At 47.6% G+C, this 27747-nt stretch overlaps 1 long non-coding RNA gene across 1 annotated transcript; it reads right to left on the bottom strand.

The window, feature by feature from the left end:
• Positions 1–220: 220 nt before the first annotated feature.
• On the bottom strand, positions 221–22431 carry LOC120950774 (uncharacterized). The gene is made up of 3 exons (XR_007452140.1): positions 18306–22431; positions 10140–10198; positions 221–4349 (listed from the first exon to the last, which is right to left on the bottom strand). It is a non-coding gene; the product is annotated as an uncharacterized LOC120950774 (long non-coding RNA).
• Positions 22432–27747: the final 5316 nt, after the last annotated feature.

Genomic DNA, 27747 nt, shown 5'->3' with positions numbered 1-27747 from the left:
ACCGGAGCACACGGATCGAGAGAGCGCGCAAAGGATCGCCAACCGCTTCGTTTGCCGAAAATGTAGCGCGGCCCACGATATGGCAGGCGATTAGGTCCATTAGGTTTTGCTCGATTTGGTTGGAAGTTGCTTTTGGGACGTTTAGGGCTGGAGCGGTGGACAAAACAACAAAATAGCGAGGAAGAGCAGCGGAGGGGAGTAGACGAAAAGGCTGTGGGGATTAAGGTAATAAAGTTTTATTGAACAGGTTTCCACCGAACTTTGTGGTTTTGTGATCGTGGCACACAGGGGTTAAGGCCGAAACGCCGTGCGAGTATCCTCTTTTCCTGCTTCCTTCGGCCTGTTGGTCACCGATTGAAACCGATCTCCACGATCAAAGGAAGCAATGGGAAGAAGTAGAAGAGGAGGAAGAAAACGATCGCTGGGCCTTTGCCGTCTTCCTTTGCCTAGGAAGCGAGAAGCGTACGATCTTCGATTACATTCGAACCAGTGTCGCTCTTTATCTCGCTTCCCCGTGGAAGGCTTCACGGGGTGTTCAGGTTACCACTCGCAGGAACCATCGCCCAGACAGAGACAGAAAGGACAGCGTGCGGAGAGGAAACACATGTCAGCATCAATGTCAAGAGCGAACGCAAGAAACACAGGCACTCGGTGCCCAGGACCGAAACCAATCGAATCAACCCAAAGGAATGCCCCGGTACGACCTCTGGCGCGCTGTGCCGAAGTTTCTTGGATGAAATCGATACTTTTCAAAAAATAATCACAAGCAAAAACAAGGCCGGGGCAGAGGGCAGATGAAGCACGGGCATGGGTAGGACACAACCTTTCTGATACGACGAAAACCACACTCGAAACGAAAAGAACAGCCCAGTACAAGCACCACTTGGTTCTGTGCAAGGCAAAGCGATGGCAGGAGTGCCTCGCGTCTTACCATCTCCAAAATTTCTATTCCAGCATAAGAACCAACCGTCGTCGTACGGCTTCGCTCGCTGCTCCGCGTACGAGAACTTCCCCAACCGGGAACGATACTACGCCCTGTGGTTTTGTGTATGAGTTTTTGGGCTTTGGGCCACTTTCGGTACGCCTAAGCACACCACTTAAGGGCGAAGAGCGCGCAAACTGCGCGAGATTCCCGAGAGCTCGGAAGAGCTGTCCCAGCCGGGCGAAAAAGACCCTTCCCAACGCGTTGTTGCGTCACCGCCACTGGAGTGCACTTGAGATGCGGGTTCTTTCTGGGCAAATTCGATGTCTTGCGTTCGCTTGATTCTTTCGTGTACCGTTGGCAACGTTAGCTCACAGGCCGGTCAAACTCCAGTCCAGTCAATCCCCGTGTTGGTAGGATTTGCATTGTCGCGAGCATTGGCAGCTGCAAAGACTTGTCCCTTTGCTTTTGACTTCCCGCCCAAGTACTCGCGCACACAGAAGGGACTCAATGGTTGGACTCGAATCGAACCCGGTGCCCCTGTGACGCTAGCCTTTGTTTACACTCCGTAGCCCCCCCTTGGCAGTGAGCGAAGGGGCCCTCCCACCGAGCAGAGGCGTAGCCGGCCGTCGACGCCAACGCGACGAGATGCGGCTTAGCTCAAGCAACACCGTCACAGTCCACACCGGCAGGAGGCCCCGGCAGCTCGTGTGGTTTAGAGGGCGCGCGCTCGCTTAAAAATATCATCGCAATTTAAACACATTGTGGGCCGCGCACCGGGGGCGCAGTGTGCGGAGGTGGTGGAGTCATGTTGTGAAATTAAAATTGTCCAAACCCCTTTTGCCGTGTCTGTGTTCATGCCTGCTGCTGCTGCTGGGTTGTAGATCATATTTCGTGTGAGCCGCGCTCGGCTCAAAGCGGGGCAATCGGAGGGAAACCCTTTCGCTACCGGGAGCATCTGCGGATATCTACGGCTTCGGTTGATGGATGTCATCTCCACATGGCACGGTTTTCTGTTGGTTTGCGACCGTGTCTATGCTGTCCCCCAGTTTTGCTTGCCTCCTAGATTGATTACCCTCTCCGGGCGTTCTAGCTGCACCAACAGAGGGGCTCTAAAGTTTCAATTAACAAACGACGATGGCAAAAAAATTAATTGCATCGGAAACTATTCAACCCTGGAAACTGGAGCCGGGTGTGAGGGATCTTTTACTTCAGCACGGTAGCCCTGCCATTTGACAGCCGCCCTCCCGGAAGGTTGTAAAAAGACAAGAATGCTTTTTCTTGTCTATTTGCTAGCTGCTTTCCATGTCGCAGGAATAAGCTCTTAAATATCAAAACCAACAACATCTTCTCATCATAATTCTCCATCCGGTGAGAATTCGGCAACCAAGCCCCAAAAAAACCTTCCCACAAATCTTCATTAACGTCTCGAGCACCTTTCCAATGCTTTGCCAGACTTTCCACAACGATCGGTTCTCCGCCTTGCTTTGATCTCCTAACCTCGACGGGCGTTAATTATTCTGCCCAAAAAAACCTTCTCCCACACACCCAAACACACACGCAAACTGCGGAAAGGATTCCGCCACATCATCGAACATTAATCAGTGTGTGTGAGTGTGTTTTTTTTTTCGCGCCTTACATGACGCCCACCTACGACAAACCGCTCGACGCCACAACGGATGAGAGCAAATCCACGCCGCTGGAGCGTTCACGGTGAAGCGAAAGGGTTGGCGAAGATCATTAAACAGGTGAAGGGAAGCAATTTGGCAGCCGTGGCGAAGGAGGCGCAGACGTGCGGAGGCGCAGAGTTGCTTGCGACGCAGCCGAGCCCTTAACGAAGGATCCCGTCCGCCGGCTATTGGACTATTGGCACATCAACACACGAAAACACTCCGCTACACGCTGCATAATGATCGTCATCAGGATGGTGGATGAAAAATGAGCGGCAATGGGCTTCACCTCCGGCAGGACAATAAATCAAGCCACGGCAGGTCGGGAGAAGGGAGATAGATATTAGGCACCAGCGGCACCAGACGCCTTCCATCGATATGGAAATTGGACAGGTTTATGGGGCCGCGCTGATCAATCATGCTGGCCCGCGTCGGGAGTAAGACATCAATCTGAATGGCGAGTGAAGTTGGCGAAACGTCTTCACTTGTGTGATGTAGTACGGTGCATTTTGCACTCAATAATTGATTGTTTTGCTTGCATATTTCCAGATCATCTAGGACTTAACTCTCAGGTCTTTGCCGAAATAAAAAAATAAATGCTGTCTTCTGAAATCCCAAAAGTCCTCCAAGAACTAAGAGTCTTTCCCAAACAAAACCCAACAAAAGCCTTGTTGTTCGCATGCAAGCGACTGAAAACCCCCGAAATAAAATGTCAAAGATTGAAACAGCAGCACAACAAAAAAATTAAAACCCCACCGCTGCACCGCTCTCCGCACAGTCCCGAAAGGAATGCAATTGGCGGTGCATTTTTCCTCCGCTCGCTTGCATTTCCCCACAACCGAGTTGCGTGCGAACCATCCCGAAGCAACAAAAAACAACGACATGAAAACATGATTTGACCTTTTCAAAATCGCTGCCGAGAATGGTGGTGTGTGTGTGTGTGTCTGTGTTTGTGTAATGGGTTGCTACCGTTGAAGCCGGAATACGCGTTAGTTGGCGTCCGACCATTTTTGCCGTGGCCCGCAAAGCGCTAAAGCGAAATGGGAAGCGAGCCGAGCTAAAAAAAAAGAAAAGGAGACTCTTAAAAATTTGTAAACGCAGCAACAAAGGCATGCGAAATTCCAGTGATTTCTTTGAAGATTTTGTAATTTTTTGCGCTGCTGGTCCAACTCCAACATGGGCACCGGTTTTGGCCAGCGAAAGCTTCTCCAAGCCTTGGTTGGAGAGGATTTTGGTATGTTTTCGTGGACGTGTCGATAAGAAGCCGAAGCCTCAGTGACCATTTGACCGCACAACTGAAAGCCGATACCGCCCCACCTCCTCCTCCTCCTCCAGAAAGGCTTTCAGGAAGGCCTTGGAATGCCTGCCGGCTGGTACTCATAATTATAGGTCAGTCCCGGGCAGCTCCCCGGCGAGGAAGGAAGGTTGTTGTTTTTCGTGTTTCAGCTTCCACCGCCTCCGGTGCTGGTGCCGTCGATGGCGCGGACGACATTCGATACATATGTTTCGGTTTGTGGTGTGCCATGCCACACACAACAAAAAACAAGCGGGAGAGTTGCCGCAAGCCTCAAATGATCGGTTTTTTTTTCTGTGGTGGTCTTTGTAAAGTTGGAGTTTACCTGGTCCGTCTTAACCGACCCGAAAGCCCCGCGGCAGGAGTTAAATGATCACCGAGACACCGTGCCGCAGCAGATGGTTCCGATTTGGGTGGTGAGGAACTATTGATTGTTAGCCTTGATGAGGTGTGGAGCGGGGTTCTGTGAAGAAAAAGAAAAAAAAAAGAATTAGATTTAGAACCAAAAAACAGTGACTCAAAAATGTGTTTCTGCAACATGTGGAGCATGATTTGTGTTACAAACAGTGCGCGCTGTGGCGTACACGATCCCTGGTTTTTACGATGTGACGGTTTTATTGCGGGCCCCCGGTACGTTTCTGCGCCTAGCCATGGTTTTGTGCGCTTTACGCACCACCGTCACACCGTTTTTAGTACACCCGAAGCGTACAAAACTGACGTGACGTGCTCCCCGACTGCTGCAAAGCGGTCAGCGCAGAACATAAAATTTGCACTTTAACACAGCCCAAGCAATGCTGCAACAAAGCACACAGAGAGTGCAGCGATTTTATTTTCATCGTTGGACCCGTTTGCGCGGACGATGACATTTGATGTTTGCCAAATGTGTGTGTTACCATATGTGTGAGTGGAGTGCGCGAATGCATCCTGCAACTGCGGCCGAGCAAATGATTCATCTCGCGCAATTTTATGCCACAAACCGCATAACGCCGCAATCACACACATATGTTGTACGGTGTGTGTGTATGCTTTGGCAGCGTTCCAATGTTTCGGTGTTGCCTTTTTACTACCCAGATGGTGCCACGGAACGGCGCCAGCTCGCCACATTATGACAAGAGAGCGATGGGGAATGGGACGACTCTTACTTTACCCTTTTTCCCTGCACACACACACACACAATGTTCTGATGACGATTGGCACAGCACATATATACACAAAAAAGACCGCATCTTGCACTGCACCGTACCACTGTCCCAGCACTCGCGCGCAAGAAACCTTTCAAAAGTCTCACAGGCCCAGATCACAGTGGCACCGGAATCCCAACCAGTGGAATGATGATCGTCCGACTTCGTTACCAATTTACCGACCGTCGGGGGTTTTGGGGCCCTCCCTTAATTTACTTCCATTACCGCTCGAATGCATTCGAATCTTCGACCACTGTCGGTCGGAATCACGGCACGATAACAACTCTTCCCTTCCGCCGGCCACGGTACTCCACTGGACTCGATCGAAATGCCGGTGCAAGCGAAACGGTTTTACCAGCGCCGGTCCGCGCCACCAGCAGCACACACACACACACCACACCATCCGCCTAATGGACTCTCGGAAATTCGAAATTATCTTCCACCCCTGTGTACCGGCCAGTGAATGTCTGTGTGAACCGTGTCTGTGTGTTCGCTCATAAATTTCCAAACCCCTGAACGGATCGCGCAGCATCATCAGCGCAGAGCAGCGCAGGGAAGACGCGATCAAGTAAACCATACATAAGCACCCGCAACCGTGTGTGTGTGTGTGTGTGTGTGAGGGAAGGGTTTCTTTTGCGGGTCTTCTTCGCGTTTCGATCTCAAAAAACCCTCCTCCTCCTCCTTCACCGCAGTTCCTTCCGCACGGTTCTGTCAGCCGAGAACCGAAATCCCATTTTCGGAGCATGATTGTGGGCCTCCCGACGGTTTCGTTCTTAGCCGTGTGCGCTCTCCACGCGGCGGAATTTCGTGCGGGCCCGGCCCTTCGCTGCGCGAGCGTTCTCCCACGTCGATCGGACGTGGAACCACACCACACTCTCGATTCTAAGCACGTAAAGATCGGTTTCTAAAATAAAACCGGTTCCAGGCCTCCCGAAAACCCCTTGCGGACGAGCCGGTTGAGTGAACTGTTGGGTTTGATTGCTGCCAGTGGAGGTAGTGGTGGTGGTGGTGGCGCAGAGAACAACCTGCCCAACCCCTTCAGCAGGGGTGTTGTGGAGCGCGCGGGAGGGTTACAAGAAGAAGAGCTACAGCAGAACGATAGTGCGTGGCGCGATTGATAGGTAAATAAGGCATTCGAGCAATCGGCTTCCAGGCTTCCAGCAACGAAGGAAGACAAGGGGCAAGAAAGCAACATCCGATCGTGTTGATGCTAACGAAACGAGCGATTGTTTTTTTTTCTTCTTCTTCTTTACGTCGGGAGCGTTGTCTGGTGTATTGCCCCCTATTTTCCACACACAAGATCTCGGAAAGGGGGTTTGGTGAGTGGTTTCCGAGCAAACAGGTTCTTCTCGTAGTTAGATTTTCACGTCTCCGAGAAGGGGCGCGGACGGGGCCGCGGACATGTTGCTCAGACAAACGGTCGCTGATTTGAATAAATTAATTAACGTGCGGAGAGGGCAGCTACTACACACGCACAAGCGATTTTTTGGAGTTCTGAAGAATAACGATCGAGTGGAATCGAAGAGCAGCGAGGTTTTTGGCGCATTTCGTTAACGAGAGTCTAATGATATGGACTTGAGCGAGGCAAACTAAGAGGTTAAGTTTGCCTACATGATGTCTAGTCATAGGATATTATGAAGGTCCCAAACATTCATAAATGGTTAAAAGACAGCCGCAGCATATAGACAACAATATTCTTGGAGGTTCTTAAAGCAGTAAGCTTAATTGTATATCAAATGCTGTTTAAAAGCTATGATGATGTTGTACGTAGACTTATTGTAGAAGTTCAGTCTTCCAGAAATAGTCCAGAATTTACAGATATTCATCGACAATGAAGTATCCCTCTCTCACACACACTGACAACAACCTCACACAATCATTCCCAAAAATGGTCTAAACCTCCTACTTCGCTTCATGTTCTATGTCCAAACTTCCATTCGTCATCCCGCACCTTATCACTGGCAGGCAATCTAAAGCCCCCCCATTCCTAAAGCGTTAAATTATGCTTTCGTGAAAGAGAGACAGAGAGTGTGGGTGATGAACAGAAGAGAACATAAAAAAACGGCTGACGTCTATTTCAGCCAAAAAATTCCTCCCTCCGGCCTTATTTGGTCCCTTTCGCGTAATGGGCTTCTCCTTACCACGTCACACCGAAACACCACACAAGGGTAAGGTGCAAAATGGTAATGTATTCGTCACTGGTCATCAGTGGCGAGGCAATGAAAACCACACGAACACACACACACACACACACACACACACAGCCGGCAAGCCCAACAGTTACTACGCTCTGACCACACCGTCCGATCGAAATCGCCGGTCGCCTCCATTTGTGTGGGTCGTCTTATCGCCTGGCGTAGCATAAATTACCTTTTTTTCCTCCCCCAAAAAAGGATCAACTCCTGCCACACCGCTGCTCCCGAGCACGCTACCCAGGCACCCAGGACGAGGCAAACACCAAATTTGGGCTTTGTTTTGGAGGGGTTTTTGTCCGAATATTAACATCACGGATGTGTGCCTGGTGTGACCATTGAATGACACCTTGGTTCTTTTTCGATTTTCCCCCACAAGTTTCAGACTCAAACACACTCGGATTCTTGAGTTCAGGAAAATTGACCGAATAAATACATACTGATCCGTCCGGTGGCGATGGTGTGCGATGATGGTCTGGGACGTGACGTTATTTTCCCTTTTTCGTAAGCGGTAGACGATAAGGTGTAACGGCTTCCCTTTTTTTATTCCCTAGGAGTATCAAAGTTATCAAAAGGAAATCGGAATAATCCCCCCGAAGCGTTGGCCTGGCTCGGGCTAACCGTGGACAGAAATTAGAATCTCATTTCCCAGTGGCGGTCTCACGGTGTATTTGCATCACAATTCCCGAACGCTCCGAACGCCCCGCAGACGTTTAGGACCCCGGGCCAGCGTGCGGAACGTCGTGCGCCAACTCCGCGCGCGCGGGATAAACGGATTCGGTGCGGTACATCCGGCTTGATTTGTATTCCGTAGCACAGTTTCGTCTTGCCTTTCCCTGTGTATCAGCGTACTATGCCGCTAGGCGAATAGAACCCCTTTTTCAGAGTTTTTTTTTAAATAAGATTCTCCTGAGGAACTACCCAGAGACCCTAGACGTGGATTTCCTTCCTGAATCGAGCAACTCTCTTTTCGGAGCTCCGCGCAGACGTTCTCGACAATCGGTAAAAGAGGGGGAAACTTATTACCGAATCTACCGGTGCACGCTAATCGAAGCGAGTTGGAAAAGTAAAGGAATCAAGGAAGAACACACAAACCTAGAAAAGCCACTCCGTACTTTCGTTAAGCAATGGGAATGCCAGAGGTCCTACCGGTAGGATTATCGCCGCCTTATTAAAATAATGCTTCTATAACGGGGTAAAAGGTAAGATGGAAGCAGCTGCAGCTGTATGGTACTGCTGGAAGAATTCAAGACCATCGAGCAATGCTTTTCTTATTCAAATTTTCGTCTGTACCGAATAATGTTCCAGTGCAGTGTGAAACATTACCAAAAGTTCGACCCGTTCTCACGACGACCAACGATGACTTCGTGGTGCGTTTGTACGAAGAACGTTGATTCCTATCCGTTATGTTGAAGATAGCATTTCTCACGGGCTCTCTTCCTCTGGAAGTTTCTAAAAGACAGCCGTCGTTTCACGTTGACAACTTACTGGACATCTTTTAGGGCGTGCAGGTGCATTCCAACGTGTCCCAAAATGAATTCTCCAATTTCCCAAAGAATCAGTCAATTCATCTCGTCGTGTGTCTTCTGCCGTCTTGCGCTGGCCTAATGAGCTCCTATTAAAATTTTATTAATTTGATTGTTTCGCCTGCTATATTGAGCAGGGCAAGGAACCCCAAGAATCGATCGCAAGTTTGGCGGAACTGCATCTGTTTGTCTCATGGACAACCTTCCAAGAAGCCACCGTCCAAATGCCGCGTCCGTTCGTTCTAGGAAAGCGGGGACATTCATTGTCATTCCCGGGCAGTACCCGGTGCGTGCGCCAAATCGCCCGCAGCCAATCTTTCCCACACACACAAAATCGTTTCTGGGAGGCGCTTCACAAGGGAAAATTAAGACACGGCCCAGCCGGCGCTAGATGCACCTGTAACTGTAGCCAATCCTCGCAGGCCGATCGAACGCTGGGACGAATTGGGATACAAGGTAAAGGGCCCAAAAGCAACAGAACCATCCGCCCTTCGCACATCAATATGCCGCCAAAGGGCAAATGTTTTGCTTGCGTTTTCGGACAAGGTCTTAATGTTTTTAGGCAATTTGGTGTGTGTGTGTCCCGTGCCAAAGAACTAAAGGGCGGCAATAAATTCTACCCCACTCCGCTATGCTTCGCCGTCTCCAGGAAACCCAAAGCATAAGCAGAGAAGGCTTTTACACGAAACATGGTAAAACCCATTGTTTTCGCTGTTTCGATGGTTGTAGATCTTCATCTGTCTAGTTGCTTTTGGGTGGCACAGAGCAAGTAACGCAAAAACGAGCTTTGTGGTTTTGTATTTTTTGTTCATTTTTGTGCGGTTTTTTTGTGTGCCTTCTCCTCTGTATCTTCCACTTTATCCGATAAGTGCAAAACATAAGCAGTGGCACCTCCGCTTCCCCGAGGCCGGGTACGAGCTGATCGACGAGATAGCTCTGTGCCGAAGTGGAGCAAACGGCCCCTTCTGCCCAAAAACTAGGACACACTTTGCACGCGGCCTGCATCACAAAATGGTGCGGGTGTGGCCAGTATGATTTACGGGTGACGGGACCCGACGATACGCCATAATCATCGGCCGCAACCGTCTGATGATGATGATGATGATGATGTCTCGATGTCAATTGACTAACAAGGGCGAAAGGGCGCCACATTATTCGACGCGCGTGATAACGATCGGTCCATTATTAGATGAGTGTGGCACACCCCTCGGTAGATTGGAATCCCACCCTGTATACGTGTATGTGTGTGTGTGTGTGTTCGAATGCGTGTCGGCGAGATGATGGGTTGCCAATGCACCGCGTGTGGGTGCGGGCTTGCCCTGGCTGTGTTAATGCACTTTGTGAAATTACTTACCCGTGCATGGTTGGTGGCATGGTGGCAAATGACAATCCCGCGGGCTTCAAAGGCGTCATCTGCGCATGAAAAGAGAGAGAGGGAGAGAGAGAGAGAGCGAACAATGCACAATAAATTAATATTGACGTTATAATTCGTTCTGGTGAATGATATTTCAATTATGAGTATCTAGAGGAATAGGGAATTATTCAACAAGAATGTTGAAGTTCAAAAGTTTTGATTGGGGAATAATTACTTAATTTTTATTAGTAGAACAAATAAAGTGTTACTGCAATAAGCGACTTAACATCATGCTGTTTGGCTTCCGAGTGACGTAAATAAATGGCACCCCATCTGTTTCATCTCGCCTCAGCACAGAGGCACGGAGAGACTAATGTGCAGCATATTACTCATGATCTGCATCTTGGACTGGACATCCGTGCCTCCGTAAGGACGTAATCGAGATCATACATCTTCGTGCGAGGGGTTGAACGGTCGACTTGGGAACCAAACGCAACCGATAAATTGAAAACAAAATTCGAACGCCAGAGAACCCGAACCGAACCGACCTCACCTGTGAGTCTCCTTCGCTGCGTCTCGCTTCAACTCACCGTTCGCACTGTTTGCGCGTTTTGCCAGTTCCAATTCCAGAGGAAGAGATATTTCATGCAATTTCAAAGCACGCTGCAGCAGCAAGGGAAGCAATAAATCCAATTATTCTCCAAAAACTGCTCCCATATGACCGGGAACATATGTTTCGCACACTGTGTGTATTTTTTTTTTATTACCACACCACAGCCCCATGGTACTACACATCGGAGGAACCAGCGAGTTAGCGGTTATTAAATGTTATTTTTTCTCCCTCTCTCTCGTGATCTGCTCGTGCCGTCAGCACAAAATGGAGTGCCGAAGAGCGCATGTTTTCTGCTTGCCTTTGCAAGATGCAATCAGCCTCGGTTGCACTTAGGCTTCTGAAGGTGGTGCAGTTTTTCCTTCCTCCCTCCCCCCCCCCCCCCCCCTCCTACCCCAGTTTGTTTCCTTCGAGTCCTTAATGGAGCAAATCGGTTTGCTCCTAAAAAGCGGATCATAAAAATGGCACGGAACGAGGCCGAGGCACTGCGCCATCCATCTTATCGCGATCGCCTTCTGTCGGCCATTTTTACACCACGGGGAAATGAAGCGAGCCCCCTCGCCCCCCTCCACAAAACATGACTTTACGCCTCCCAGACATCATCTGCATATTCCGAAGGGGTTTGTTTTTTGCGTAGAACCCGTAGAAACGTTTAAAAGAAAACCGTATTCCGGGGTGCAAAAATAAGCATCAATCCTTGTGGATATTATTAATCGTTCCCTTTTTTCTTCGGTGCACAAAGAGGTAAATTGAGTAAAGAGTGTTGATAAATTAGAACGAAAATTGCGAAATTTGCCATTACTGGAAGAGCAATGAATGGTACAGAAGCGTAAGGATTACACGTGCACCAGCTGCGACGCATTGGAACATCTTCCTGCAAGCAGCAATGCATCGCAAGAAACGGTTCGTTCAAGAGCTTGCACATGGGTGAGTGTGTGTGTGTTTTAAAATTTACATAAAACCCTCCGCCTTTCTTCAACTTTTCAATTATGCTGGGCTTGATGCTGTTGAGCATTATTATTATAATGTGTAAGCAGCAAGCCCGCCGTCATCGCCGTCGTCGACCGTCGTCCATTCAAGGCTAAACAACAAGGGGCTAAAATGCAAACCCCCGGCCACACCAGCCGATACACGGTTACGTAAACAAAGCATGGCCCCTTGGGCCAAAGAAAGCATGCCCAGCTGCCTTTGCACGGAGCGTAAACACGGGCTCCACGCGGGAGAAAGTGCACCGTGAACTTGAGCTGCATAAACAAAACGGGTGTGCTAGCTGTCCTCGCAGCCCGAAACGGATCGGAGCAGCATCCGAAATAAATGCATTAGGCACAAACAAACATTGGAGTCCAAAATCGAGAGTGTGTTTGTCTGCAGAAGCAACAGCGCATCGGTTTGTTTATCTTCATTTTTTTCTATTTTAATAAATTGTAATGATTTATGCTTACCATACGGGTTCGAGTGAAGGGTTAAGAGTGCAAGGGGGAAAAGAGAGGAAAACAGACTCTGTTTACTTGGCAAGATGGCACAGGCAGCAACAGTTCTGGCAGCTGGCAGCAACACTTCCCACGTGTGCCGCAGTAGGTAAGGATACAACATGTGACTCTCAATATGAGCAGAAGGACCTTCCTGAAGAGGTTAGCATCGAGAGTAGAGCGCAGAAACAACGGCAATCTTTGAAAACTGATGTCTATTTTCTAAAGATGTTTAGACACATTAAAAAAAAATCAATTGCATTAAACTAACTCAGGCAAAACGCCCATCCATCCCAACTGTCTTCTTCCATGCACAAAACACAAAACCCGTCACTCACTCAATCGAAAGTCAACACAAGAACGTCCCCAAACAAGCGGGTGGAAGACGTTGACTGCACATTAGCATTCCTTTGCCAAAACAGGGAGGAAGTCGTGAAGGGAGTCAATCTGTTAAAACATAAGCAGTTTCCTCCCTGGTTTTTTTGGTTTATTTTTCGGCCCTTCCAACACACTGATCATTATTCTGCTGATGGTGTTCAAACGATTTTCCAATACACTTACTTTGCTTTGGGCTAGAGGTGAAGGAAGAAGCAGGAAAATTGAATACATTGACACTTCTTTCCCCATTGAATTCCATCACTCAAGGCAAGGTGCTTTCCGAAACGTTCTCTCTCTCTCTCTCGCTGTCCCGCTCGGAAGAGTTGTATTTCTGTGAGTGTTTTATATAAATTATGTACGGCTTGAAATATGAGGAAACCGCGTGGTACCATCCCCGCGATAGATTTCCACCACAACCACGACCACCAATCGCTCACGACGGCGCACACACGCGGTAGCAGAAGAGGTGAAAGAGTTGTAAGTTCGTGCCGTGAGTAGATAATGATTGAACCAGGGGGCTGACTAGCTGGCTGGCTGGCTGGTTACTCTTCTTCCCGCCGCCAGCCGGAAACCGGGTCCATCCATTCGCGTCGTGTGTTTAGGTGATGGTAACACATAAATCATTATTCTGTTTGGTGGCTGCCTTTTTCCTACCAGCTCTCATCTTCCAGCCCCCGGGCACAGCGCTCACGCTAAGACAAGTGACAGTCGCACGAACGGTCCCAATGAGCGGAAGATTCTCGCTCGATTTTCACGGCGCTCGATGTGCCGGGTGAGGTGTGCGAGGACACCAGGAATGCTGCTAATTTGCATACAAAGGAAAGGGAAAGAAAAAAGGTGGCAACCATTTCGGTCCGGTCATCGGGGCCATACTTTCGGGAGGTCCCGCGGTGGTTCGTGCCTGTGCGCTTATCTAATTAATTTATCTTTCGTCATCGTCGAGTGGCCGGGAAGACGTCATTGGTGTTTTTTTTTTTCGTTTCTTTTTGGCCAACCTGACCATCACTTCATAAACAGTCAGTGACAGTGACAGTCACCTGCCAGGGGCATAGAAACGGAATGGAACAGCGGGAAAACACACAAGTGACAAATTTGCTGTTCGTTAGCAGAACAGAAGGAAGCTTTCGGTTTGTGTCTCAAGGCAAGCGATTTTTTGTCTTTAATTTCGTGAAAACAGCTTATCGAGCGTCTTAAAAGTGCAGGGTAAACGGTTTAAAACCCAAAAATTACAACCAATAATCGCATTGAGTCCAAACAAACGACATTAAATGACCGAAAATCAATTTGCTGCGCTGTTGCGCTTCTCCCCTCCGGGACAGACAATGCTGGTGCCCGGCTTGTTAATACACTTCTGTCCCGAAAGCGAAAGGCAAAACAAGCGCTCGAATTACCCCCACGCGTGGCCTGTGACCCCGCGGTTGAACCTACGAGGGCACATATGCACATCATTTAGCGTGTGGAATTGATTATTACAAATAAATTGGACCTTACTCGACGGAGGCTTCCCGCTCGGAACGGGGCGCCATTGAAAGCCACTTCTACAAGGGATGGAAAAAGGAGCTGAAGAAAGGGCGAAAAAGCAGATGCTTTCATGCCGGGCCGGTAAAACATAATTTCGTTAACTCACCCCTAGAGCTCCACAACACGGAGACAACCACACACCGCTACAAAGGAGCGCCAGAATTTGATTCGATACGCGCGCGCGCTAGACCACTCGACCAACACCCCGATCTTTTAAAGTGAACGTAAAATATGGTGCAGATAAAATACGGCACCGGAATGTCGGCACGCAACGCAAAATAAGCATCGGCCCGCCCGCGCCCGCGCCAAGATGTGTCTATTATTATTTAATTTAATTCTAATTAACTTTAATTCATTCCACCTCCAACTCGCGAACGGCGAAACATTCCGTTTTCTGTGCGCTCGGTCTGGCTCCATCTCGTTTGCGTTGTTTTTAAAGTTCTCTCAAAAGCGAAACAAAAACCTTTGACTTGTTCTTCAGGACCGTAGCATAGCGTTGTGCAGGCGGCCGTTGATTACGTCGCTGATTATTGATGGATGGTGCCCGCCGCGGCACGATCGGCAAGAAACTTAAAGGGATCCGACGTTTCAGGATGAGGATCGTTTAAGGGATCATTTGTCAGAGCTGTGAGCGCGGTAACGAATTGTTTATTGATTGGCTAGACTGGAAGCTTATCAATAGAAGCAACCCGACGCTCTGCACCTATCAATCTTATTTCTTAGGCAGAATTAATAAGAAAACAATGAAGCATTGTCAAACAGTTTGATTTAATCGAAAATATTTTTTTCCGATTGGAGTTTTGATGTTTTGATACAATTTCCACTCGCTTGATTTGTCTTAGTGACACAGCTTAGTACACACTCTGCATTGGACAGCTCGCAAAAAAAAGGAACAACATCCAACTGTCAAAGTTGAAGTTGTGTAGGCCCCTTTGTTTTTCGTTTCCAGCCGAGCTTAGGCATACTTTCATGCTGACACCGATTATGACAGTTTGCTCCAGTTTGAGGCAAAGCGATTTTGACAAGTGGAGTTGACGGATTGAGGTTTAACCTCAAAACCAATTTATTTATTCGCCAACTTTATCTTCAAGCTCCGTGCTTGTTGAGTTGATAAGAGAATGAAAATAAATGAAAAAGCTTGGCGCACATTGTGACTCTTTGTAGTAGCGGTTGCAATAACTTGGTACAATTTTTCACAAAATTAAAACACACACACACACACGCACACAAAACACCGCCAAGAACTCCTCACAGGCACAGCACACAAACGCGTTCTCCGTTGAGATGATCGTTGTGCGAAGAGGCGGCCAAGTGGATTTTATTACATTTTTGTTCGCGCTCCTTTGCGTTATTTTTTTTACTCTTCTTTCTCTTAACTTCTGCCCTGGCCCGTCGTTTGATGAGAGGGACTCCGCAAGCGCAGCTTCACCGTCCGCCGACGCGACGCGACTTGCTTGAGCGCGAATCAACCGAAAGTACATTAAAAAGAAACAATACGAGTCAATACAAGAGCAAAACAAAACTCCAATACACACTCACACACACATTTTCTAACATTTTAATGTGCTCCCGCCATCCTTTCCCTTTCGCTCGAGGCCCACCCGTCCGCCAACCGAGGTTGGAGTTTTTTTTCTGTTGTGTCCGTTCCATTCCGCAAAACTTCCACTCCGCCCGGAACACTGGAATGGTGCTGACGCGCGGGTTTGCCGGCGGTGTTGCCTTCCCTTCGAAACGTTCGAAAGACGAAAAACTATACACACACACACTCCAAAGCATACACTCAACACGCTTCGGTCCGGCCCGAGGCCCGAGGGGTTGTGTTCTACAGGAGTGTGTGCGCACTCACACACACCCGCGGCTGGTCTAATCTTGGCCCGCCCGTCCGCCTCTAACTAGTCCTTTCCGCCAGTGGGTTTCCTTCCCAGCGTTAGAGCACTTCTCGCGCGCTGTTAGCTTTACTTCGCTTCTCCGTTCCAATGCGCGCGTGTACTTCTTTTCCTACTTCTGTTCTTCTGCTTCTCGCGGGAAGATTTGTAGCTTCTTCTTCTCTTCTTTTTCTTCTTCCTTCTTCACAGTTTCCCGGCATCACGGCTTCCTCTATACTTTACGCGCTTTTCAAGATCGGCCTGTGTAGGCTTTCTGCTTCTTTGGCCAGGCTCTACTACACACCTTCCCGTCCCGTAGTTTTACCCGGTACCCGGTTTCTTCTCGTACTGCATTCACCTCCAGCAACCCTTTGGTTAGAAGTTTAGAGCAAGATCAGTGCGGCAGAGGGGGAGCAGTCCCGAGAGTTTTTTGGAGTTTTTTTTTATGGTCGAGAATTATTTTGGACGTCGTTTTAACCTTCTCTTTCGTGCGTTAGAAACACCAAGCGGGGATAGGCAATGGAGGGATTTGGAGGGATTGTGTCTAGCACAACCACCCCCTCGCCACCCTCACTGCGCTCGAAAGAAGAAGAAACGAAAAAACACGAGCCACATATGGGAGGCACGAACAAACACACACACACGCACACATCGAAAAAGCGACCGATGAAGGTCGAGATCAGAGCTCCAAAATCTCGAGTCTCGAGTCGATGAAAAAATGTGTCTGCACGTCTCCGTGCGCGCGGAAGATGCTCTTTAGAACGGTCTTGGCGGCCGCAAGATTAAGTGTGTGGGGTTGAAGATATGAAGCAGCGAGGGAGCAAAAACTGGAAACTGACGACGACGACGGCGACTGAGAAGAAGTTGTCGGTGCTCGATTGGATTTCATTTCCCCGCCCCTCGCTCGCTTCGGTCCTCCAAACTCCAAACGGACCACGACGGCTGCCGTCTTCCGTTGCCTTCCACAGCAAATCACTCGCACTTTCCAGCAAGCCAACGCTCGGGTTTTAGCAAACGGCTCTATCAGCATCTCTCCCACTCTACTATCACCGCCTGCAAGGAAGCGTGGTTGGACGGGGTGAGTTGGAAGGAGACTTCGAGAGTTCTTTGGGGCCGCTGATTTCATCGCTACCGTTCGCTGCGGAATCCGCGCACGCACGCTCGATCGCAACCGCACGGACGATCGCGCGCGCGCTCGTGTGCGTTCTTGTTGCGCTTTTTTTTTTTTGCTGCGCTTCCGATGCGAGCCAACGTGATAGCCATTGGGCTATATTTCTTTGTGCTTACAAATTTGTATTTTTTTTTTTTTCGAGTCGAGCTGACGTCGAGTTTGGTTTCAAGCAACAAAAAAAAACTCATCACTTCGGCTGGCATAAGCTGTTAATTTTTTATACTACTTTTGCTGCAACAATCATCAATTATTTCGCTTCTTTCTGTTCAATGCTTAAAAAACCTTCTTTTATTTTCCCTTATTTCCATCACTATATTTTTTATAATTTTTAAAGTGCTCACAAAGCAAGACAAACAAGAAGCGCCGAATGAAATGCTATACAAGCCTCATCGGCTTGCTCAATACAGCAAAAAACAAAAAACAACAAAGACATAACAAGCAAGGATCGCTTAACAATCGCCACAAAGTTAACCGACACATGCCACTCATGCATCGCAAGGGATATCATTTTGACACTTTTGTCGATAATTTGCGCTCCTCGAGCAAAACGGGACGGCCCACTCGAGCAGGTGCACACCAATTCCATCCGGCGTCAACTCGGACGGCGCACACAGCAGCGCGCACAGGTGAAAGCAATGCGCCCGTGGTGAAAAGAAATGCCCCTTGGACCGGGCGAAATGATCCTTTCCTTCCCCATTGCTTTAATCGGAACGGTACGATCTCCGTACGCTGAGAACTCGATCGGCCCTTTTTCTTTCCGTGCCGGAAGTGACGCGAGAGAAAAGAAACAACAAAGGTGACACAGGCACTTCAACACACTCACACTCGCGTCAGACGAAAGCAGGTGAATTTTTGGTGCGCCAAAGTGAAAATATAGAATGGGCTCTTTTCTTTTTCTTTGCTTTGGTAGACACAAAAAAATCGTTTGCGTTGCAAAGAATTTTGAGAAACTTGCATAAATCGTGGCGGACTACAAGTGAGTTGTTTTCTTCCTCAAAGTGTCGTCATGAAAGCATATTTTATCATACTCTGTGCTGCACTTGATGCACTGTTTGTTTTAAAGTACATTCTCTTTTTGAATGGAACTACACACAGAATAAAAACTATTTTAAAAAGTTGAACATTTTGTATAAATTAAGGAAGAGAGCTTACCATTTCATTCGTTTAGGCACATTAGATTCACATTTTCGTAAAGGGCTTTTAGGCTCAACACTCAACCCTCGCAGTCAGTCAGTTCTTCCACATGATTTTTTGGGGTTTTTTTCAACTTAAAAAGGCCATAATTTCCTTTTGTTGAGTCTTTTTTGGCATTAATTTAGCATGGGACAAAGGATGATAACGAACGTTTTACAAAATTATTGCAGTCTTGTATTCTCTTCGTTGGTGTCTGAATTTTAAAAAAATGCCTCACCACTTTTCACTGATTAGCTTCAGAAATCGTCACAATTTTTTATGAAACTAAAAAAAAATCACTCGCGACTTAGCCGATTTTTCCGATTGGCTCCAGTGTGTGTTCGGGTTGAAGATGGCCGGTTTAGGGATATCGAGAAACGCAACAAAAAAATCCCATCAACATTTTTCCCGTCAAACGCTGCGTTTTCTTATCAGACTTGTTGGTTCACAGTTGTTGAGTAAAAATCTTCCCTCAATTTCGTGCCCGGCACAGCGTTCTTTGTGGAATAAAAATTTGGAAAGAAAAACTTTACACCATTGCACCGGATTTTTCTCCGCAAAACCTCCGCTCGCGAATTTCCGCCGACGCGTTCGATTCCGTTTTCCGTTCCGACCGGCCAGCGGAAAGCCAACTGGAAAGTGTCGTACACCGCACGCAATCTGGTTTTTTTATTTTATTTTCGCGACGCACACCCGAGAAGCGCAACAAAAACGCACCGAAAACACGCAACAAACACGCGATACTGCACTGCTGCTGCCTTTTCGTTTTCGCCGTGAGCTTAGATTTTCCAACTCGCTTTTTCGTGCAAGCCCTTTTTCCTACTGGTTTGGATAAAAAACCATTACGTGTAACCTTGTGTGTCCGTGTGTGTGTGTGTGTGTGTTGGTACGTGCGTGTACCTTCCTTGGCCACAGGACCGGGGACTTGGTGTCCGCGCGCGCACACACAACGGGACACAGCAAACGGGGCACGGCAGCAGACGACCACGGCGCGACTGTACGGCACGAACGTTTGAAATAAAATAAAATTTCTTCCCTTAAACTGTGCCCAAGGAACGTGTCCACGCAGTCGGCCGTGCGGCTGAGACGGCACTACACCGCACGCCCTCTCGCTCGGTCACCCACGGCAACCCATCGCGCGCACGCACACACCTTCACGTAGCGCGAGCTCACCCTCAATTCACTCGCGGGCGCGCGCGCTCTCTCGCTCTCGTTTGTGGGTGCTCTTAGCACTGTAGCACTTTCTCGCTCGCTCACTCACACACGGCCTCACCCTCGTCAATTGCGCACAAATACACACACACACACACACACAGATCGGTTGTGGCGGTGATGGTGGTGGTGGTGCGTGTACACAAATGAGGGGTGTGCGATGGGCAATTGCACTTCCAATTGCACTGCAGGCGCATGCGTCGTTCCGTGTGTGGGGCGCAAGATGACGTGAGATGACAGATGTTGTTGCCGTTTCGCTCTCTCTCACACACACACACACAGACATACGCTATTTCCCACCTCGGCTGTTTGTGAAGCAACGCAAATACAGTATGGGGTGGGGGTTGTTGAGTTGGGGTGTAAGTGTGTGTGTGTGTGTGTGTGTATAATGGGCAAGTGTAAAACGTTCATCCCCACTCCCAGGCGCTCGTGTACGTACACGGTCCTCGCTTCATCCCTTCCAGTCGTTCCGGCCGGCGTTTCGCTATTTGCGACGCGATTTTCCCGCTGGTGGGGGAGGAGTGCCTACCAACACACGCGCAACCGTTCCCTTGGTTCGGTGTAGCAGTACCAAATAGCGAACAGTGAGGGAAGGGAAAAGAAAAAGAATCTGCCTTGCGCAATTTTACAACCAGCGCAGCGAGAGAAGCGAGAGGGAACGATCGAGCCGAACGAAACGAGGCGGAGAGAGCGAGTGCGAGCAGTGCGGAAAGCAAAGCAAGCAGTATCTACAGCAGCAGCAGCAGCAGCGGCAAAAACTGCATGCGTCTCCATTCCAGCATTTCCTCTTGCTTCCGTGCTTGCAGCCCCAATCCCCCACCGCCGGAGCCGGCCGGAGCAACAAATTTTGACCGAAAACGTGGCAAATTTGCACCCGCGACGCAGTTTCTGCAGTTTGATGCGCTGTGCAACGCGGTGCATTTTGTGTGTTGGTGTCCCAAGCACACACACACACACCTCTACACACACTCCCGAGTGTGTATCAAAATCACGGAATACGCTTCCCAAATTCCTCGAAACTGGTTCGAAAATCAGCCATTCTCACCCCGCAAACACGCACCACCTTTTTGCGCGCACATGGCTAAAGCCCGCGCAAGTCAACCCACAACCCACCTCCCCGGGGTCAAAAGTGTATCAAAGCGGCGGGCGCGTGTGTTTGTGGAGCCGCCGGGCTTGGTGGCTTTGGGTGGACGATAAGGACGATGCGTTTCTGTCTACCCTTCCTGGTGCGGTGTTTTGGGTCATTATTATTGTTGTTGTTGTTTCGGTTTGTAGAGACTGCCGGCCAACGAACTCCTCGATTTCATGTGTGTGTGTGTCTTTCCACCTCATCAGCAGCATCATGGGCAGCATCATCATGGCGTCATTGTCGAATGACGAATGAACTTTTTCCAACTGTTTTTGCACACACACACACCCCTCACACACCCTTTACCCTTTCTGCTTTCCATCCCCCTTTCCGGAGGGATGAGGTGTGTGGTCGAGTTTTTCCTCCATTAGCCTCCGGGGTGGCCTTGAGAGTGCGTTTTCTAGGTTAGAAAAACTGTTTGCACTCGGTCGGGTCAGAGCGAGGACATGGCGGAGGCTTTTAATGTCCACCACTCCTAAAAACCGACACCATTGTGTGCCAGTGTGTTTGTGTGTGTGTGAGAGCGAGTAGGCAAGACAAAAAGAGAGGGAAACTATCCACAACGAACGATCTCGATGAAATCCAGCAGAAGAAGAGAATGTTATTGTTGCTGCCTGTGTGTTTGTGTGTGTGCTGTTATTGTTATTATAATTATTGCCAGCACTGTTTGGCACAGGTAATTACACGCACGCATTTGCATATCAATCTTTTCGGGTTCGGAAAAGGGTTGTTACTGTGCCAGTGGGTACGGTTGGATGTGAGTTGAAAATCAAGGGAGAAGAGGACACACGTGGGAATGTAAGTCAAAGTCAGCTTCGTTCCCATTGCGTACGTTTATTTAAATTTATCTTTCAAGCCAAATACATCGAGCGAAGACACATTTTGTAGGTTCATCTTTCATCCATATCTTGACGGTGTCTTATTCTTCGGATATGGTTCTGAAGAGAGTACATTGTACAATGCCTGTAGAAAGTTTTGTTGTGTCCTGAAGAAGATTTTCAACATTTCAATACTCTCCAAAATTAGTCTTAATGCGGCTAAACACGAACATCGCGTGACATTTTGCAGTGCAGACATCGATTCACACTACAGAATGCCATAGGTTAAGCAAAAAACTATAATTTAATGATTATTAATTGACTTCTTGATCACTTTTTGGCTCTTGTTTGAGATATTGTAAACTTGGAACGAGTTATCTGTGACATGTTCTATAATTCATTGAAAGGTTACTTACTGCCATCTAAAACAGAAAAGTGATCCCAGCAACGACTTATCGGTAATCCCCAAATGTTTGAATATTGCATCTCCTCTGATGAATCTACAGCCTTAGCCTAAGATGTTTCTTAAACGAACCCTTTGTGTCATGCACCACCAAAACACCCATCAAACCTAATACACACATACATAATAAATCCATTCCCAGATGTCCCGAACGATCAACGTCCTTCTAGAAAGACGAGCCTAACGCACAGCCCCATCCAACTCCTTCCTTCATTACTAACTCCATGCTCTATCTCAGGGGTCTCCAAACTACGGCCCGCGGGCCGCATGCGGCCCTCAAGAGCTTATAATGCGGCCTCGATGACTTTGCCAGATTTAGAATAAATATTAGGTTATTTTGACTTTTTCAAAAGAAATTGTATTTTTATTACATTTCTTAGACAAAAATCAAGCTTTAGTAACACGAATCTGTTCAAGTATCGTTAGTATTTTGTTATAAAAATAAGATTTAAACGTTCACTCATCAATTATAGGTAACATCAAATGGCTCTCAACATAGTAATTTTTGAAGCAATGCGGCCCGCGGACTGAAAAGTTTGGAGGCCCCTGCTCTATCTGTATGCATACGTGCGTGTGTGCACGTTTAGTTTCCCTTCCCTTCCATGGTTCTTGCTTTTTTTTTTGCAAATCATACCATACGTCGCGCGATTAGAGACGCACGGCGCGGGTTTCGAGCTGTTGGCCCGCTGTTTGAGGGGGGGATGAAGTTGATGATGCCGATGATGTCACCGGGTCCAATCGCGCGGACATACACACATACAACCGCCGCACACACACACGCACACAGTTCTTGCTTCGGGGCACATCTTTTCCGTTCGCCGTTTGATACGGAGAGGCTGCTGCTGATGATGATGATGATGCTCAAACAACAGCGGCAAAGCAAAAGCAAAAAAAAGGCGCGAGTGACTACGATCAGCAAAGCCCGGGCGTTGTCGACGACAACGAAGACGCTGACGGTGATGATGGAAACAAAATAAACGGTAAGGCTTGTGTTTGTAGCGTAGGCAAATAATAATCGTACACTGGGTAAGGGAGTAGGTACGATCTGTGCCTGATGATGGAAACGGCGACGGGTTTGGAAGCTGATGAAGCCTCACCCTCCAGCCCCTGGTCGACTAGATCGATGAACGAGCATGGAGCATGTACAACAATTCAACAGTTTGCTGCTAAAGATGACACTAAAAGGCTATATAAATTTCGTCTCTTTGCTTTTGTGCTGTGTAGGTTCGAACGTTGTTCGCATGGTTTCTTCTAACAAATAAGGAAGCTTTTTTCCCAAACACCCCTAAGTAGGTAAGCAAGATTCTTTTCTTCACCCTCGCCAACGGGCTTCTATTTGCCATTTTCACACCGAAACACGGTCACCGGGGCCAACCCCGGGGCGGTTTCGTAATGATTGACCTTTCTAGCCGCAACAAAACAGTGTCAGTGAATAATCCACGCTCGCTTTGCTACTTAGTGTGGCTACCTGCACACCAAAAGCACGCACAATGTACGCACGCAATGTGGCACTGGCCACAAAAGCACGTGGCATTTATGTTTGTGGCGTTTGTTATAATAAAATATAAATAGGTCGACACATTTGCTGCTGTTGCTGCTGGGCGTGCAACGAAATGGCGTAAAATTTTGCGCATCTTTCGCATCCGAGCAGCGTGATGCAGCCACAGCCGCCACACAGATCGCACCCGTCTCGTCACACTCGCCATATTATGCTAATTAATTAACGCGCCGCGCCCCAAACCCGTCGATGCGCGCCTGTAGTGTGGTGTGCGGTGTTGTGCGCCTGTTTGAGAATGCAATTTTTGAACATCACACAGAGAGAGAGAGAGAGAGAGAGAGAATGTGTGTGTGAGTGAGAAAGAGAGCAGAAGGGACCGTTTGTATGTGTGTTATGATTCCAACGCAGCGTCTATTTTACCACCCGGGTCACGCTAGATGATGGATGTGGCCCCCAGTGATTAATTAGAACCAAATCGCTTTCGGCTGTTTCTGCCTTAACAGAGCCAACACAAAAAAACGTGCTGCAGAGCTGCTACTTGAGAGCTTAAAACCGGCAACGAGCGGAGCAACAGGTTGAGCAGATTTGTTTGCCATCCTTTACTCGCTGCGAGTTGTTGTTGGGCATGACTTGATGCATGACTTGATGAATATTTTGAATGCAAATCGGAAAAGCAAACACTTTCTCCCGAGTAGCTTATTGGATTTTTTTTCATATAAGAAAAGGCTATTTTCTAAAAATAAAACCAAAGTCACAACCACAACCAGTCAGCATAAGTGTCGTGCGATATAAAAACAATTTTGGGGTAGAATAAAAAACAAAAAAACACAAAAACTATACTCGTACAACCCCGAAACTGATGAAAACAACCCCCGAAAAAAAAAACAAACGCGGGGGGAGCTAACAACCGGTCTAACCGGTCTTCCACCCGGCCCGGACCGAAGGGAGGAGTGTATACAATGTTTTTACGCTACTCGAGGTCCAGGTTTTTCATCCCCGGCTAACTCGAGTTCGGATCGCGTTTTGATTCTCTTGCTATCAGTGCATGGCGGGTTTTGGATTTGATTTGGTCGAAGGAGTTAATTCAAATAAACACCGGTCAAATCCAATTTGGTCGAAGTGCATGTAACGTATTTTCTATTAAAAATATAATTTAACATTGAGGCGAAGAAATTTTGAAAAGAAAAATTAGCAAATTTAATCCTTTCTCGTGCGCACAATTAACGCAATGCATCCTTGAGCGATGCGTTCAAGGGAAGGGAATAAACAACACAGCACACACACACACACAAAAACAACAGCAAGCGTGCGCTCCTCCCAAAACACCAATGGAAAACCCTATAATTCATCGACATAATTCGGTCTTAACCTTTTCCCTTCCCTCACACTGGTCCTTCCCTAGCCCTTATGCTCCTGCTCACTAGCACTGCCCCACTGGAACGTCTAATTTCGGGCAGACTTTTGCTTTCCGTTTGAACCGCTTTGCCTGCTTGGCCGGGACGCGCTACGGCAAGGAAACATTGTAATTAAGCGTTATTTATTGGCCCTGCCGAACCAACCGCACGGCTGAAGACGACGTTATTTGGCATTCGTACAAATTTGGCGAGCGGGACGGAAATGATCGCGATGGTGTCTGTGTGTGTGTTTTTGCTTGCAATTTCCTTCAAAGAATTTGGGTGTGTTTCTCGTGTGTTTCAAAGCATTGTCCATAAAGGAAATGATGTTTTAGACCGAGAGGGAGGTGGAGTTGTTGTTGCTATTCTGCTCTCTACACCCGGCGCTCAATAAAGTGTATCATTATTGTATCAACACCGATCGCGGCTCGCAAACATCCCTTTTGATCCGCAAGCAAGCTCGTTGCGCTTTATACTAATGATCGCGCGCTTTGCTTCCTCTTCTTCTTGTGCGCTCTTCTTCAGAACTGCCATCAGAACAGGTGAAAATCAGAACGCCAACAAATCAGCGTTTCGTTGCACATCGAATCAACTTACACGGCGGAACAAACTCACCTTTCTCTTTCAACGAGGTTCCGTTTCCCCGGTTTGGAAGTGTGTGTGTGCCCTTCGATCCCCCGGGGGACGGGTTATTTTGCAACGTCAGCCCCAGCTTGATGCGTAGTCAGGGGTGGGCATCTTATCTTATCTTTATGACGCGTCGGTCACTGGAGGCCGTTGCACTTGCAGCCGGCGGTGCGCGACGTGATGCAATTCTCGTACGGTTTCTTCTCCCGCTCTGCCGCGGGTTTGCACTTTATCACGCACGATTCACACCGTTCAAATACAGAGTTGTAGTACACACTTGTTTCTTCTAATTCTTTCACCAAACGTTTCCAGTTGCTTTGTTTTTTTTTCTTTCTTCCTTATCAACACTTGATAATAATTCACCACAAACAAACCGCATCAAGTACCGGGTTTGCTTACTTTCACTTGATACGGCGAGCTGCCGGTTTCGAATGCAAAACTGCCGGGCGCGTAAACGAACACTGTTTCCGGTAATGCGGGGGTAAAGGGTTTTCGAAGCGTACCGTACCCGTGCCCGCGGACGCGCGTAGTTGTCGTCGTCGTCGTCGTCGTCGGTCCTGACTGCATCGAGCCGAAATGAGCTACCGCGGGCCCAAAAAAAACCCGGGTGTCGTCGTCCTTGTGCGCCGTGCAATGTACCGGTTCGTGACAGGCAGCATCCCGCTGCACCCAACCCTTCGTGTCGTGTGGACAGGGATGCAAGGCAAAGAAGAGGGAGAAGAGATACACTCACCCATCCGAGTCCTTGTGTTCGAAATCGGTGTTCGAAACACTCACACTATGCGGCGCTCAAAGGGACTGAACCAACTCAGCAAAAATAAGGCACTTCTTCTACAACAACTTTGTGCCTTAATTTATCAATTTATCTAACATAAAACTGTTCTAAAAGTAAGACCAATTATTGAACGTAAGGTTGAAAAATGGAACCAACCGTGCCGCTCTAACCAAGGGTGATGATTACAAGCGCAAAACACGCCACCCCGAAATGCATTGTGCAAGTGTGTGAGAGCGGCTATTAGCTGGCTGTAGTGGTGTTACAACCCTCCATACTTATGGAAGTGACTGTAATGAGTGCGTGTGTGTGTGTTTAGTTTTCTCTGTTTCACTGCTTGCCTTGCTGTACAATAGCTTGCTCGCTCACTCTACAGGGTGCGTGTGGGGTGAACTGTACTTCCCCGTGGAACCTTCTTTCTAGTTGCATTAAATAGGGGTTAGTGAGTGGTTGAGCGTTCCATTCAGGGGTGGTTTGAACTTCAGTGCTAACTTCCCCTCCAAACATTAGCGCCACCAAGTGTGCACTAGCAGCACTAGAATCTGAGCCTCCGTGAGGTGCTGCCAATGGGCTGAATCGGCCGGGATTGGTACTAATGGGCACCCGTATGCAGTGGATAGTGGTAATTTGGTGCTCAGATTAGGAATTAAATTAGTTGTTAAAAATGAGATAAGTAAGATAAATTGAGAATATGTAATTAATAGTAGAGTTAAAAAACAAGTTTATAAAAACGAGGAGGATTTGAAAAGTAGATAAGAAGCAGGAAATAAAAACACAATTTTTCTTGTTGTAAAACCAAAAGCTGTGATAAATAGAATGTAATAAGGAGAGGAAATGATCGTTCGTCTAACATTTTTCTATTGAATTCTTTTATACTTTTATTCATATCGGTGAAGTTCATAGACATGAACAATGATGTTTATAGATTTCGATTCTATTGAGTTTATCTAGCAACGGAGTTATATATAGTCTTTTATTTTTAATTTTTTGAAACTATTTTAAATTAAGCAACACGTTACAAAACATATCTATCCATCAAGGCATTTGGTCGTTGCTTACGAGTCCAATATATGATATTTACACGTTTTCCCTTGGAAAGGATTATCAATTATATTTTGCTTAAATAGTCATTTAAATTATTCCATGCTTAATGAATGTACTATACTGATTATGATGAGGATGGTCCCTAGTAAAATGTGATCACAATATGCATGAAATTTGACAACATGCAAGAAGACCTGTAAGGACTTACAATCATTTTGATTTTCCATCCCAAAAACATTTGTTTTGTGTGTACTATTGTAGCATTTAAAAAATAAAATGATGAAAGATAAAATATATGATGACAAATAAAACTGATTTTCAAACAACAAGCAGAACTTAAATATCAGATAATATGTATAATATATAAATTATATAATATAAACTAGTTTATTAGAATTTCTGAATTAAAGGCCCTCTCGAGCCGTACTGTCATGATTTAACGTCATGCAAGGCTTGATCGTTAC

Source organism: Anopheles coluzzii, chromosome 2, assembly GCF_943734685.1.
Source record: "Anopheles coluzzii chromosome 2, AcolN3, whole genome shotgun sequence".
Taxonomy (NCBI): Eukaryota; Metazoa; Arthropoda; class Insecta; order Diptera; family Culicidae; genus Anopheles; species Anopheles coluzzii.
Note: the sequence above shows the minus strand (reverse complement) of the source record. Positions and strands in the feature narration are given on the sequence as shown.